The following is a 16,187-nucleotide window of genomic DNA, read 5'->3' as shown; positions in this document are numbered from 1 at the left end:
TAGTTCTGTAGAAACTTAATCCCTTTAGAGACCATCAAGTCTTCCAACGACAGAGCCAAACTCAGAATCACTGCTGCAACAAATGGGGAACCACTTAGCTGGAATCTGAAAACAAAGGAGAAACACAAAAGTAATAGAAGGGGAAACTAAAGAAACAGAAAGTGAGCCAAGTTCAAAGGCTGCTTGGGTTCACCCCTGGGAGAGGAGACAAGATGTACCTGGGCTTCACTGCCTCATGAAATACACCACTTGTTGCTGGGCTTTTACAGCTTTATTTACGTAGAACTGATATACAAAATCTAGCCCATGTTTGATGTATATAACTTGATGAGTTTGGACATATGCACACACCTGTGATACCATCACCACCATCACGGTAATATACTCATCACTTCCAAAAGATTCCTTCTATCCCTCTGTGTGTGTGTATGTGTGTTAGAAAGACGTAACACGGCACCAGGTACATGAAAAGGTGCTCAACGTCACTAATCATCTGGGAAATGCAAATCAAAATCATCAGGAGATACTACCTCACATCTGTTAGAATGCCTACAATTTTTTATTTTTTTTTAAAGATAAGAGCTGTCAAGGTGGTAGAGAAATCGTAACCCTTGCATATTGTACGCAGGAATGTAACATTGTGCAGGCACTGTGGAAAACAGTATGGAGTTTTCTCAAAATCTTTTAAATAAAATTTCCATATGATCCAGCAATCCCACTTCTGGGAATACAGGCCCAGCTCAGAGACACTGCAGCTTCAGTTCCAGAACACTGCAATGAAGCCAATACCGCCATAAAGCGAGTCACATGAAATTTCTGGTGTACCCGTGCATGAAAAGCTTCTGTTTACACTATACTGTAGTCTGTTAAGTGTGCGACAGCCTTGTGTCTAAACAAACAATGTACATACCTTTATTGAAATATACTTTGGGGAAGAGAAATATAGATAAATGGAACAGGATCGAAAGCCCAGAGATAAGCCCACGCACATATGGTCACCTTATCTTTGATGAAGGAGGCAAGAATATACAATGGAGAAAAGACAGCCTCTTCAATAAGTGGCGCTGGGAAAACTGGACAGCTACCTGTAAAAGAATGAAATGAGAACACTACCTAACACCATAACACAAAAATAAACTCAAAATGGATTGAAGACCTAAAGGTAAGGCCAGACACTGTCTAACTCATAGAGGAAAACACAGGCAGAACACTCTATGACATAAATCACAGCAAGATCCTTTTGGACCCACCTCCTAGAGAAATGGAAATAAAAACAAAAATAAACAAATGGGACCTATTCAAACTTCAAAGCTTTTCCACAGGAAAGGAAACCATAAACAAGACAAAAAAACAACTCTCAGAGTGGGAGAAAATAGTTGTAAATGAAGCAACTGACAAAGGGTTAATCTCCAAAATATACAAGCGGCTCACGCAGCTCAATATCAAAAAAACAAACAACTCAATCCAAAAGTGGACACAAGACCTAAATGGACATTTCTCCAAAGAAGATATAAGATTGCCAACAAACACATGAAAGGATGCTCAACGACACTAACCATTAGAGAAAGGCAAATCACAACTACGGTGAGGTATCAGCTCACACCACTCAGCATGGCCATCACCAAAAAATCTACAAACAATAAATGCTGGAGAGGGTGTGGAGAAAAGGGAACCCTCCCCCTGCACTGTTGGTGGGAATGTACATTGATACAGCCACTACGGAGAACAGTATGGAGGTTCCTTAAAAAACTGAAAATAGGGCTTCCCTGGTGGTGCAGTGTTTAACAATCCTCCTCCCAATGCATGGGACATGGGTTCGAGCCCTGGTCCGGGAAGATCCCACATGCCGCAGGGCAACTAAGCCCGTGTGCCACAACTACTGAGTCTGCACTCTAGAGCCCGCGAGACACACCCACTGAGCCCGCATGCCACAACTACTGAAGCCCGCATGCCTAGAGCCCGCGCTCCACAACGAGAGAAGCCACCGCAATGAGAAGCCCGCGCACCACAACACTGAAGCACCTGCTCGCTGCAATTAGAGAAAGCCCGCGTACAGCAACAAAGACCCAACACAGCCAAAAATAATGAATAGATAAAAATACATAAATTTATACCAAAAAAACCCAACTAACAATAGAACTACCATATGATCCAGCAATGCCACTCCTGGGCATATACGCTGAGAAGTCCATAATTCAAAAAGAGACACGTACCACAATGTTCACTGCAGCACTATTTACAATAGCCAGGACATGGAAGCAACTTAAGCGTCCACTGACAGATGAATGGATAAAGAAGATGGGGCACATATATACCATGGAATTTGACTGAGCCATAAAAACAAACGGAATTGAACTATTTGTAGTGAGGTGGATGGACCTAGAGTCTGTGAAACAGAGTGAAGTAACTCAGAAAGAGATAAACAAATACCGTATGCTAACACATATTTATGGAATCCAAAGGAAAAAAAGTGGTTCTAATGAACCTAGTGGCAGGACAGGGATAAAGATGCAGACGTAGAGGATGCACTTGAGGACACGGGGAGGGGGAAGGGTAAGCTGGGACGAAGCGAGATGGAAACCAAAGGAAAAAAAAAGTGGTTCTGATGAACCTAGTGGCAGGACAGGAATAAAGACGCAGACATAGAGAATTCACTTGAGGACACGGGGAGGGGGAAGGGTAAGCTGGGACGAAGAGAGACAGTGGCATGGACACATATACACTACCAAATGTAAAACCGATAGCTAGTGGGAAGCAGCGGCATAGCACAGGGAGATCAGCTCAGTGCTTTGTGTCCACCTAGAGGGGTGGGAAAGGGAGGGTGGGAGGGAGACGCAAGATGGAGGGGATATGGGGATACAGGTATACATACAACTGATTCACTTTGTTATACAGCAGAAAGTAACACAACGCTGTAAAGCAATTCTACTCCAATAAAGATGTTAAAAAAAATACTTTAGGGACTTCCCTGGTGGTCCAGTGGTTAAGAATCCGCCTTCCTACAGGGGGCGCAGGTTTGATTCCCTGGTCGGGGAACTGAGATCCCACGTGATGTGGTGTGCAGCACAGCCGAAACAAAAAGAAAATTAAAAATACTTTACTGCTAAAAAATGCTAACCATCATCTGAGCCTTCGGCGAGTAGTAACCTTTTTGCTGATGGAGGGTTTGAAATAGTGTGAGAATTACTAAAATATGACACAAAGACAAGAAGTGAGCAACTACTGTTGGAAATACAGTGCCAACAGACTTGCTCAACAAAGAGTTGCCGCAAACCTTCAATTTGTGAAAAACACAAGATCCGGGAAGCACAATAATTATAATAGAATATAATGTAATAGAATATAATACAACATAATATAGCCTGTATATTCAAAGAAAAGGAAATCAATATCTAGAAGAGATACATGCACCTCTATAGTCATTACAGCATTATTCACCAGAGCCAAGATAGGGAAAAAATGCAAATTTTCATCCACAGAGAAATGGATAAAGAAAATGGGGTATATACATAGGATATTATTCAGACTTTCCTATTAGAAGGAAATCCTACCAGTTGTGACAACGGGGATATAAACAGAACACATTATGATAGGTGAAATAAGTCAGTCACAGAAGGACAAAACTGTGTGTTTCCACTTATATGAGGTGAGGTATCTAAAAGAGTCACCCACAAATTGTCAGGGGTGGGGGAGGAGAGAATGGGGAGTTGTTCAACGGGTATAAAGTTACAGTTACACAGGATGAATACGTTCTAGAGAACTGCTGTATGACTAAGCATCTCTAGTTAACGAGGCACACTATTGTTTTCGTTTGAATTAAAAAAGTTTAATTCAAGTGTAACTGACCTACAACACTATGTTAGTTCCAGGTGCATAATATCAGTATTTCTGTACATTAGAAAATGATCACCAAGATTAACTCTAGTTACGGTCTAGTTACCATCCGTCACCGTACAAAGTTATAATGCTATTGACTGTATTGCCCATGCTGTATAGTTCATTCCCATGACTCATTTATTTTCTAACTGCTTATCTGTTCCTCTTAATCTCCCTCACCTATTTCACTCATCCACCTACCCTCTTCTGGCAACCACCTGTTTGTTCTCTGTATCTATGAGTCTGTTTCTGTTTAGTGACATTAGTTCATTTGTTTTGTTTTTTAGAGTCCACATACAAATGAGATCATACGGTATTTGTCTTTCTCTGTCTGACATATTGCACTTAGCATAATACACTCTAGCTCCATCCACGTTGCCACAAAATGGCAAGATTTCATTTTTTTTTAATTTTTAAAAATTTATTTATTTTACTTTTGGCTGCATTGGGTTTTTGTTGCTGCATGCAGCCTCTTTTCTAGTTGCGGCGAGCGGGGATTTCTCTTCCTTGCGGTGCATGGGCTTCTAATTGCGGTGGCTTAGCTTGTTGCAGAGCATGGGCTCTAGGTGAGCGGGCTTCAGTAGCTGTGGTACGTGGGTTCAGTAGTTGTGGCTCACAGGCTCTAGAGCATGGCTCAATAGTTGTGGCACACGGGCTTAGCTGCTCCGTGGCATGTGGGATCTTCCCGGACCAGGGCTTGAACCCATTTCCCCTGCGCTGGCAGGCGGATTCTTAACCACTGCATCCACAGGGAAGCCCCTCATTCTTCTTCTTCTTTTCTTTTTTTCTGACTAATAGTCCATTGTGTGTGTGTGTACAGTTATATATATATACATATACATATATATATGTATATATATATACGTATACATATAAATATATATGTATATATGACACATCTTCTTTATCCATTCATCTATGGATGGACACTTAGGTTGCTGCTATACACTGGCTATTATAAATAATGCTCAATGAACAGAGGGGTGCATGTGTCTTTTTGAACTAGCATTTTTGTTTTCTTCCGAAAAAATACACAGAAGTGGAATTTCTGGATCTTATAATAGTTCTACTTTAAAAGTTTTGAGGAATGAGGTGCACTACTTTTGAAACGAAGTTTACCTGGTGATGTTAGGTGAATCCATCCAAGATCTCTGTGAAGACCTCCAAAACTGTTAAAACATAAGGGTAGGGACTTCCCTGGTGGTCCAGGGTTAAAGAATCTGCCTTACAATGCAGGGTACCTGGGTTCAATCCCTGGTCAGGACACTGAGACCCCACGTGCCACAGTGTAACTAAGGAATGGTGTGGAGGAGGTTAAGGAAAAGACCATGCCAAGCTCAGAGGCCGTTTCAGATGGCAACACACTCCTGACATTGACTGCAAATCAAAGTTCTTTATGTGGAACAGTCGAAGAGGCAGGATGGGTCCTGTTAGCAAGGTCCCCTGAGATGCCAGGTCACCTGACCCCCAGCTCCAGATGCAGAGATGTCCGGGACCCAGGCTTTGCTGGCCTGGGAAGGCTGAGGGTGCCCAGCTGCTGACAGGACACACGAGGTGGGGGGATGAGGGGCGCCGGGGGAAAGAGCTGGTTGCCGCCCAAGGCAGACGAGCGTCTGTGCAGAACTGCCTCGGCTCAGCCTCGAGAAGCCTGTCTCAGAAATCGACAGCAAGTCTTCCAGAAGCTCTGCACATACTCCATTCAGGTGTCACTGGTCACATTTGTGGCTGCCGGGATGAAGACTGGGGGCCCACTCGTTCACACACTGAAAGTTACCACCAAATGCAAGAGAGTGAGGGATCAGACCGTGAACTACTCTAATTTTAATGCCTAAGTAGAATCACGCGCACCTTATTCTACTTTCCGGTTTTGCATTTGTAATTTCACAAAATGTGTGATTTGTGGGGCTTTTCTAATTGCTTGTCATTTTGCCTGATGCGAAAAAAACAGCACAATAAGAAAATATTATAGTTTTCACTGGTAATGGGCATAAAGATATACGCACTGTTCCTGCTTGAAAAGAGCATTAATGTGAACGTTCCAGATGATTTTCTATTTGGTGATGGGTTAAGCGGCTTGACCACATTCACTTTTATGTAAAGGGAAGATGAGAAAATTGCACTCTTCTCGCACTTTAAACCTTAAGAAAATGGATTTCGGGAAACCTGGATAACAAATTAAGAAAGCAATCAGAACTGCAAATATTTAGGGGTTTTAGGTTAGTTTCAAAACACAAGGGAACAACCCATGATATATGTGTCTTAAAAGACCCCTTGGGGGGCTTCCCTGGTGGCGCAGTGGTTGGGAGTCCGCCTGCCGATGCGGGGGACACGGGTTCGTGCCCCGGTCCGCGGGGATCCCACATGCCGTGGAGCGGCTGGGCCCACATGCTGTGGAGAGGCTTGGCCCGTGGGCCATGGCCGCTGAGCCTGCGCGTCCGGGGCCTGTGCTCCGCAGCGGGAGAGGCCGCAGCAGTGAGAGGCCCGCATACCGCAAAAAAAAAAAAAAAAAAAAAAAAAAAAAAAAAAAAAAGACCCCTTGGTACAGTAAGATTCCACAGACAGCATTGTAATCACAGAACTCAGAACTGGTTACACATTTCCCACAAGCCACTTTCTCAGTGTTAGGTTAACAGTGTCGGCTCACTCCCCTGCTTGGGGGCAGAGAGGACCAGTCTCCTTTCCTTTCTGAGATTCCTTTCATGAGTGGCTAGAAAGCTTAAGCACTGGGATTTCATTAAAGAAAAGGAGTGTTCCTCAGAGGATTGTAAATGACACAACCCCAAGAGGACTTTAACAGCTGTGTCCCTGTGTCAGAGACCTCCCACGCATGGCTGGGGCCCAAATGACACAGAACAGTGGGGGCCCAAGGGCCGCAGTCCTAGGACACCGCTCCCCAACCAAAAGAGTCCTCTTGCTCCTCAGGGAAAAACAAAGGTGGTCTCAGACACACACAACTTCTGGAGCCAGGAAGTGAGGACCCCACCTGCCTGGCCTATCCCAGGAGAGTGGCTGATGCAGTGCCCAGAACCAGAAAGGGGAACTGAGACCCAACAGAAAGGGAACCACGAGACCGATGCATTCCTCCCCCCGCAAAGAAGCTGCACCCCAGTACTGACCAAGGAGGGTGCTCTTCAACTAGGAATCTTATCCACACAAATGGGCTGATTTTGAGAAGCTTTTGAAATGCATGGTATTCAACCTCTCAAAGTAAAAAAAAGTAATGAATTATATAGCAATGCTGGAAAATACAGGAAAATGACAATAAACCTTGGAAAACAATGTTTACTAACAGGACCCCAACTGGAAAAATTTAGAAACATTTAAGACGACTCTGAAAGCCAATAAGACAAGGAAAACAAAACAGAACAAAACAAAATAAAACAAGACAGTATTGGGGCAGGAAGACGGGCAGTGGACATGAACAGGCCCTTCATATAAAAACAGAAAGACACCAGTCTGAAAAGACCACAGAATGAAGGACTCCAACTACGTGACATTCTCGAAAGGGCAAAAATACACAGACAGTAACAAGACCAGCAGCTGTCAGGGGCTTGGGGGCACTGGTAGGATGTTCTGGTAGGGCACTGGTAGGGAAGGTGGCCCCCAGGGGTGTTTCGGGCAGTGAAATGGTTCTGGGTGGCACTGCAGTGGTGGCTGCAGGTCATCACACCTGTCCAAACCTGAACAGTAGGACACAGAGAGTGAGCCTTAATATAAACTACAGACTCCAGGGGAGAATTAGGTGTCAATGCCGATCCATCACTGAGATGACGCGCCACACAGGCCAGAGATGTTACCAAGGGAGGGAACCCAGAGGGACGGGTATAGGAAAGTGCTGTCTGCTCGATTCTGATTCTCCTATAACCCTAAAACGGCTCTAAAGACTGTCTACCAATTAAAAAGAAGAAACAGCTTCTAAGCACGTGAAAATACTCTCAACCTCATTCACGATTCAGAAAAACCCCAAGGGAACGTCCATACTGCTTACCGGGGCCTAGGATGAGCGGGAACACGCCGCGGCCTCGCCCCTTCCTGTCGGGCATCGCGCTGGAGCCCAGAGTCCCCCTGACTTGACCCACCGCACCCCACCCCGCGTTTCATGCCGTCCACAGTCTCTACACATGACATCTTTTGATCAGATGACTCACTGTCCCAATTACAAGGTTTCAGTTTCTGCACAGGGAGAAACCAAAACCAGCACAGAGGGGAGGCTCTTCAGTCAACCTCAGGGTCTGCCTGCCTTCACGTCCCACTCTTCCTGACGGGAGGCCCACATCCTAAGGAGGGAGGTCCTTACCAGCACCTCAGGAGCCTCATCCAGTCCACCTCACGCTGCTCTGAGAGCCTCGCCAACCTCTGCAGCTACCCAAGTCCTGGTCACTTCAGGGCCGTCCCCCTTCCCCGAGTCACTGAGCCACGTGCTCTGACAATGCATTTAAAACCAGGCTCGCGGACTTCCCTGGTGGCACACTGGTTAAGAATCTGCCTGCCAATGGTGGGCACACGGGTTGGAATCCTGGTCCAGGAAGATCCCACGTGCTGCGGAGCAACTAAGCTCGTGCGCCACAACTACTGAGCCTGCGCTCTAGAGCCTGCGCTCCACAACTACTGAGCCCGGGACCCGCAACTACTGAAGCCCGCATGCCTAGAAGCCATGCTCCGCAATAAGAGAAGCCACCTCAATGAGAAGCCCGCGCACCGCCACGAAGAGTAGCGCCCACTCGCCGCAACTAGAGAACAAAGCCCGTGCACAGCAACAGAGACCCAACGCAGCTGAAACTGAATAAGTTAAATAGTAAACAAATAAAAAATTTAAATGAATAAATAAATAAAAGCAGGCTCTGCTTTGTCAGCACTCTGGAGTTCCCTACGTATCGACGGGCAGGATTCCCGTCCTCTCCTGTAATTACGTCTGTGAAGTGCCTTTCCCGAGGAGAACAGAAGCTCCTGGAAGCAGGGAATTGCTTCTTAAGATCACATGCACAACCTGAAGACATTTGATGTTTATGTCAAAGAAAAAAGACAGAACACTAGATGGTGTGAAAGGTCCTCGAGGCCAAGAGCCAGGCAAGCAGGACACTTCCTCTGGGGACCCTTCCATCAGCAGAGCAGAAAATGTCAGTGGCCAGAACTGGCACTCAATTCCTTTTGAGCTGAGAAGCACCCATGTAATTACACAGGCTCCCCAAAGAGTAATCACTCCCACATTTAAGAAAGGAGATGGCTTTTCAGGCAGGGAAGGCAAGTACAGTCTTCCCAGCTGGATGCACTGTGTGTGCTGATGGTCACGATGGAGCTGGGCCCCAGAGCTCTGCTCTCCCCTCAAACCCCCAACCTCACCCTCACCCTCAGCTGAGGAGCTGCTTCCCTGAGAACAGAGAAGCCATCGGAGGGCTTCCCCACCTGCAACCCTGCTCAGCCATCCCCTCCCCACTCCAGGACCACGGGCAGCAGCTCTCCCCTCCCCCACACGCATCTACTGGATCATTCCCACTGTTATTTCTCCCATCACAACACAACACAACACAACACAACATCCTCCCCGGACCTCAGCTCCTACCCCAGCTACTGTCCAGTTTCTATTTTCCCCGTCACAGCAAAATGTCTTGAAAAAGTTGGGACCAGAACAAACCCAGTTCTCCCACTCTTCTCTCCTAAGCCTCTCCCAGCAGGATTTTACCCCACAGATCCATCCAAACGCATCATCAGCGAGGTACGACCTCCCCCCAGTGCTGGGCTCGATGGTTAATGGCTCCACGGAACGGCAACCTCGTTTGTCCAGTCACCCGGGAAACCTCTAAAGTGCTTCCCACATGCAGACAAAACGCTGTGATTAATATTTTAGGAGAAATACTCAGCGTGGAGAATACAATTGAGCTGCTGGAGGAAAGAGGTAGCGGCACAGAAAAAAAGTTTCTGTAACTACAAAAATGAACAGATAAGCTGTTTTAATGGTAGCAAGTATGGGATGAAGGAGAACAAATAAAAACCATTTAGAATACGACATTAACAAGCCTCACGCTGCAACGTGGTAACAGAGGATGGAGAAGGACTTTAGAATGAACTCATTTTTCTGGGCTGGTGACAGGCTGGATGATGCAACGATGAGCCGCCAGGGACAACGGGACAAGGCAAGGGGCAGGGGAGCTGTAAATAATCATTTCTGGATCTACAGGATCTAGTAATCCGAGGTGCCCTTTGGACAAACTCCATAGAGATGCTGGCAAGTGGCTGGACAGAGACATCTATCTGGTCCAGGTGGGAGAACTGACAGAGTTGGAGGTGAAAAGCACCAGAGGGTGAGATCAGACGGGTTGAAGAGTCATGAACCAAGGGTGAAAAGACAACACACAAAGAGGGCGGAAGAAAGAATCAGTCAGGAAGACAGCAAGGAGAGATCTGTCACAGAAACCAACAGAGCAGACTCTGCAGATGGCAAGGCGACAGTGGTCTGAGGTGACGACTGGCAAATCTCCACTGCTTTGTATGCTGGATGCCAGGTCACCTCAACCGGATCAGGTTCCGTGGAGGGGCAGAACCAAGACCGCAGGCTGCATGATACAATTCAGCTGGGAAACAAGAATCTTTGCCAGAGACCTCACTGCATGGTGTGTAACGCGACCCTCTGAGATTGTAAGAGACAAAGAGCGAAATTTACTGGAAGGGTGACAAGGCTGTTCTTCCAGATGATCCTCATTGCATCCCTCGACTGAGCACTGAAAACAATGTACCTATGTGACAACGGTGTTCTACTGAACAGACAAGTTATATGCACTGAGTGCTCCCTGGACAGCACGCTCTCGGCTTACAGGAAGCACAAGGAAGGCACCAATGTCAACACTTAGGGGCTGTCTCTCAGGAAGGCTCGCGGCCTACAGCGGGATCCTCAAGGAAACCTTTTAACGCCCAAGAACAAAAGTGCTTCGGCAGGACCATGTAAGTCGAGCAAGGGATGGTGTTTTGCCACAAATGTCAAGAACACGAGGCTTGTACTGTGGCTCTAAGAGGATCCTGGGATCTACACGTAGAACTTGCCAGAAACACTTGGTGCTGACCTGCTCCTCTACGCTTTGTCTAACCACATCTTTTACCTACTCCTACTTTCCCATTTTAACTTTTGAACTATTCGCCTCCCAAGGTGTTATCACAAAAGAACAGCAGCAGGTAAATACGTAAACAGCAAAACTCACCAGAGGCTGATTCATTTTCCGCTGCTCTTGGAACAACGTGCAGGACTGTGACAGTGGAGGCGGACCTGGAGAAGGAAAACGCAGGCAGTGAAGCTACGACTGAAGCGGCTCGGGGTGCACGAGCACCCGCCCCGCGCTCCACAAGAGACACCTGTGGGAGACCCATCCTTTCACCTTCAGAAGGGCCTGTGAGAATAAGGAGGGAGCAACCACCCTCAGGTCTGTGACTCCCACGTGACTGTGGTACCTGAGGGGATACTCTCTTTTTCCGTAGCGAGTGTACATTGAATCCTATTAAAATAAACCTCCGTCATTAAATATGAAATTTAAAAACGCTTATAGTTTACCTCTTCTCAGTCTGTTAACAACTTAGATCAGAAAATCCACAGGATACCCAGAATAAAGGGACACACTCAGGTGCGTTTCAGTCTTGCAATGATTTGTACAAACTTTACAAACTTAAGTGCGACGCTCAAAAACATCTTTTATTAAAACTGACTTTAAGTGGACAGAACACCTGCCCTAGGAGTTTGGAGTCCTGTGAGCGACCCCACGTGCACACCCGGTGAGGATCTAGGACAAGTCATCTCCCTTCTCAGGCCCAATCGCTTCCTTCCTCAACCGAGGCAGCAGGACAGAAGCCCTGCAGACTCATCCTGCACCAATTACACTGTGCGATTCCACAGGGCACAACCCAGGGGGGCAGCGGACGCTTACATTAGACAACCAAGGTGCTGACGCGCCTTGAGACACACGTGCGAGATGCCGAGACGGCGACAGGAGGGGGAGGACGAGGAGGAGGATCGGGGTTGGACGGAGGGGAGGACGCGGCATGTCCCGGCCGAGCCTGTGGACCCTGCTCCCCCAGGACACCCGGAGCTCACAAGTCCCAGGGGAGCCCCATCCGGAGCAGCCAGCCCTGTCCTCCAGCCCAGCCCCTCCACCTCCGGGAAGCGGTCAAACCCTCCCGGTGGCTCTACTGCGGGCCCTGGGGCGGGCAAAGCCAAGCCCCGCTCTCCAAGCCGCGGTCTCCCAAGCCCTGCTCTCCAAGGGCCGCAGGCTCCACAACCGCCTGCAGGCCTGCAGACGCAACACCTACCCCGTGGGGACTCACTCACCAGCCCCGGGCTCCCGAGCCTCCGATCCGGGGGCTGCTCCTCGGGCGCGCTCCTCTCTCGGGGTCTCTATTTTTAAAGTATTTATAAGTAACCCATTTTGTAGAAAACACCTATCTTTCATCGTAAGAATTATGACACTTTATACTTTCATTCCAGCCTAACTTTTATACTCTATTTTCTACCATTTGGCAACTTATACCCTATGCTGTAGTCAAAAAGAATCTCATTTACAGTCACTTAAATATATTGTGTTGGTTCCCAAGTCCAGGATGTTCCTTCTGCCTGGTATGCCCCTGACCTTCTCTCCACGTGGAACATTCCTACTGACGTTCAAAACCTAATTCCAAGACCCCCTCATTGTTGGCATTCTCTTTAATATCCCCTAGAAGGGTTACTGACTCCAAGTTCTGTTTTACAAATTTATATTTTTATGATCTATTTATTTAATAGCCTATCCCTATTCGATTGTAATGAGTTGTTCATGCATCTCTCACACTCTCTTTTGAGTTCCTCTGGCCTTTATTTTTTCTTTTATCTCTTACCCATAAGCACAGTGCTTGCCCCATAGTACGTGCTCAACGTGTTGGCTGAGTGAAAAAAGACACCTTTTAGCTCTAATCATTTGTGAAATTTCATGTAAAATGACATCAGATTACCCTTTGTTTCCTAACTTAATTTCTAGTACTATAGAATGTACACTCAGAACATCGTCAGTGGCCTACAGAAACAGTGTTCTCACTGGACTTCATGCATATAGTCAACCCCCTTATAACTTTCTCTGACATACAACTGCCAGACATGTTATTAAGAAAAAAAAAAAAAAAAGATGTACCAACCCCTCACCTATTAGAAAACTTCCAGAAGCTCTCCATTCCTTATGGTATCTTTTCTACTTGATTTTTCAAATACCTCTGTCTTACTTCATCTATTCAGAACTGCCTTTTCCACCTTTGGCTTTCATTTTCAATTTCATTCATATCATTATCTGCACTTACCCATAGAACCTAAGCATATTTCAGTTTCTTATGCAAGTTTCCTCACTAGAGGTCAAAGGGGCAAGGACTATTGTGATAAAATATTAAATAAATAGACGATAGGACTTTGTTCTATTGGTCTGGGAAAATTACTACCTGAAACAAAATAATTCTGGAAACTGAAAGGATCAGACCAGTCAACTTTGTTTACTTCAGACTCAAATCAATGTCTTGTCTTTACCTGAGCTCTGGTTACATTTAGAAAAAAGTACTGTAAATACAGTGAATGAGCAAGGCCACTATCTGAGACGTGTCTGGGTCCTTAGTACAGTAACTGGGGGAATGGTAAGCGTTGGTCAATGTTTGCTGATTGATGACTCAATAGATCTGGTTAAGCCTCACCATCAGAATTCCAGATTTTTTAACAAGCTTCTCAGTCTTTTCAACCCAAAGAAAAAACTAAAGAAAACTAGATGACAAGAATTTCAAATTGTAAAATATCCTGGCTGTCAAATTTAAATAGGGATATCCTGTGCAATGGAGAGGCTGGCTGGTGCCAATTTCACATTTTGTTCTCTAGTGTCCGGACGAAGCCTGCTCTGCCAGTGAGCTGACAGGTCGAGAGCACTCCAGCTTCCACAGACACCCGAGAACTTTCTATTTTTCATGGTGTTCCTGCCTTACCTAAGGGAAGGACTATATTCACAATGAAAAGAGTTATGATTAATCACCAATAGAGAGATTCTTCCACTTTCTGGGTGCCCACGTTGAAAGTCTGGTATAGTCAACACTCCCTCTAACATAGATCGTGTATTGAAATGAGAAAACTATCACCTAATATGGCCAGAGAGATGAAGGGACTTGGCCCAGCTGAGCCCAGGAGACACCTCTAATTCAAAACCTCAACCATTAACATAGTGATTGTGATCAAGGAGACTTACAGCACATAAGAGATTCAAAAAGCATATTAATCCACCTCCGGCAACACTGCCAGTTTAAAAGAATGATTAACCTTCTCTCCCACTTGATTCAACCTGGCTGTGTATTATACCACTCTAAATGCTAGCAGACTCTATGCTTATGGCTTCCATTAGGTAGCACTTAGTATACACGAAAACTTTCTTCAAGAAGTAATTACTTTTGGGGCTTCCCTGGTGGCGCAGTGGTTGAGAGTCCGCCTGCGGATGCAGGGGACACGGGTTCGTGCCCCGGTCTGGGAAGATCCCACATGCCGCGGAGTGGCTGGGCCCGTGAGCCATGGCTGCTGAGCCTGCGCGTCCAGAGCCTGTGCTTCGCAACGGGAGAGGCCACAACAGTGAGAGGTCCGCATACCGCAAAAAAAAAAAAAAAAGAAGTAATTAGTTTTGAAACCATAAACGTTTCAGCTGGGAAAAGAGAAAAAGAAAGGAGGTGCAAGTAAAGGGAACTAGGAAAAAATAAGAAAGTACCCTCAAATATAAACATGTTCATTCAAAAAATAATTTAAAGGGGATTTAAACGATACTAGGTGAGCATTTATTCTGTTTCTGCTTTAAATAAAGCATTCTGTTCTATTTTTTAGGTGTTGTACTTGTTTAGTATCTAATGTCTGTTAAAAACCTCTCGAAAGAGATGTATTCATTCTGGTATCCTAAGCACCTATCTGGATGAACAGCACAAGCAATGGGAAGTCATGGGGCATAATGGACCTTGCAAAGCCTCTGGAATCCATATCTTACTTATGGTCTTTGAGACTCAGGCTCCTCCTCTATGTAGTGTTCATAAAACTTAGTGGAGATAGAACACTAGGGACACAGAAGGTCAAAGCAGGTATTTACTACGACTTTTCAAATATCTTCCTTTAGGAAAACAAATATATTTTATTTGCAATGAGGCTTTCTTGTGAATTTTATTCTTCTAAAGAAAAATATTTTTAGTGAACAATTGATTCGTTTGCCTCCCTGTGCTACTTTATTGACAATACTCAGGTAGGGGTGGTTTTCTCTCAAGCAGTTACCTCCATGTGATTTGTATTTCAGACCTTCCTAAAAGCATGTTTTCCTGCTCTTTCTTTCCACCCCATCCCAGCTCGACTTAAAATATTGTGATCCTCTACTAAAATGCACAGAACCCTATAAGGAGAAGCAAAATGTTTGTCACTGCCAGCTCTGGTATGCATATATCAGAGAATAAATTATAACTGATGAAGACAGAAATGGGACCCATATCTGTCTGACTTCAGAAACCAGAAGTGTAGGGCTTCCCTGGTGGCGCAGTGGTTGAGAGTCCGCCTGCCGATGCAGGGGACACGGGTTCGTGCCCCGGTCCGGGAAGATCCCACATGCCGTGGAGCGGCAAGGCACGTGAGCCATGGCCGCTGAGCCTGCGCGTCCGGAGCCTGCGCTCCGCAACGGGAGAGGCCACAACAGTGAGAGGCCCGCATACAGTAAAAAAAAAAAAAAGAAACCAGAAGTGTAGCTACTACAAGCTGATGAATTGGAACTCAGATCAAGGCCTAGAGTGGAGAGGAGTCTTCTGATCAGAAGGGGAAAGTAAACAAAGGGCAGCGTTTAACTATTTAATAATACGTAAGAGAATGACTATGGTGTTTTTAATGAACAGGATATAATATTGAAATAAAACCCCCCAAAGTGACACAGAAACATAATGCAATCCTCTTAAGCTACAACCCTTCCTAAACCAAACCATACCATTCTCTTCACACAGCCTGGAAAGTCAAAAGAAAGGGGATACTGATCTGCATCACACTGGCATTAGAAGCAGATCTAGTTTTAATGAAGTTTCACTTCATGGACTGAAGTTTCCCCCCAAAAAGGGTAAGCTTTTTTCTCAAGAAACATCACTGTGTAATAATCAAGGGGCCAGGGATGGTGGTATTAATTGTTCTAAGTACAGGGATTTGTTTTGCAGAAAGAAGTACCAATCAGAAAGAGAACTGACCAATAATTACTCAACAAAACTGCTTCAGAAGTAGATTTCTAAATCTACTTTTAGATTAACTGATAGTTAGAAAAATCTGACTAAGTTTA

General features: G+C 45.6%; 1 long non-coding RNA gene and 1 pseudogene across 2 annotated transcripts in view; both read right to left on the bottom strand.

Annotated features, from left to right (window-relative positions):
* Window positions 1-11,093, bottom strand: part of LOC307055803 — a 90,447-nt gene extending 79,354 nt beyond the window's left edge. Inside the window, exon 1 of the long non-coding RNA XR_013810983.1 lies at window positions 11,067-11,093. This is a non-coding gene — a long non-coding RNA (uncharacterized lncRNA). The remainder of the gene's footprint in view (window positions 1-11,066) is intronic.
* LOC307055611 (centrosomal protein of 78 kDa-like) overlaps window positions 1-16,187 on the bottom strand; it is a 207,642-nt pseudogene that overhangs the window by 158,051 nt on the left and 33,404 nt on the right. The gene's annotated exons all lie outside the window — the stretch shown is intronic.

This window comes from Hyperoodon ampullatus (genome assembly GCF_949752795.1).
Source record: "Hyperoodon ampullatus genome assembly, chromosome: 7".
Lineage (NCBI taxonomy): Eukaryota > Metazoa > Chordata > Mammalia > Artiodactyla > Ziphiidae > Hyperoodon > Hyperoodon ampullatus.
This window is presented reverse-complemented; position numbering and strand designations above follow the sequence as displayed.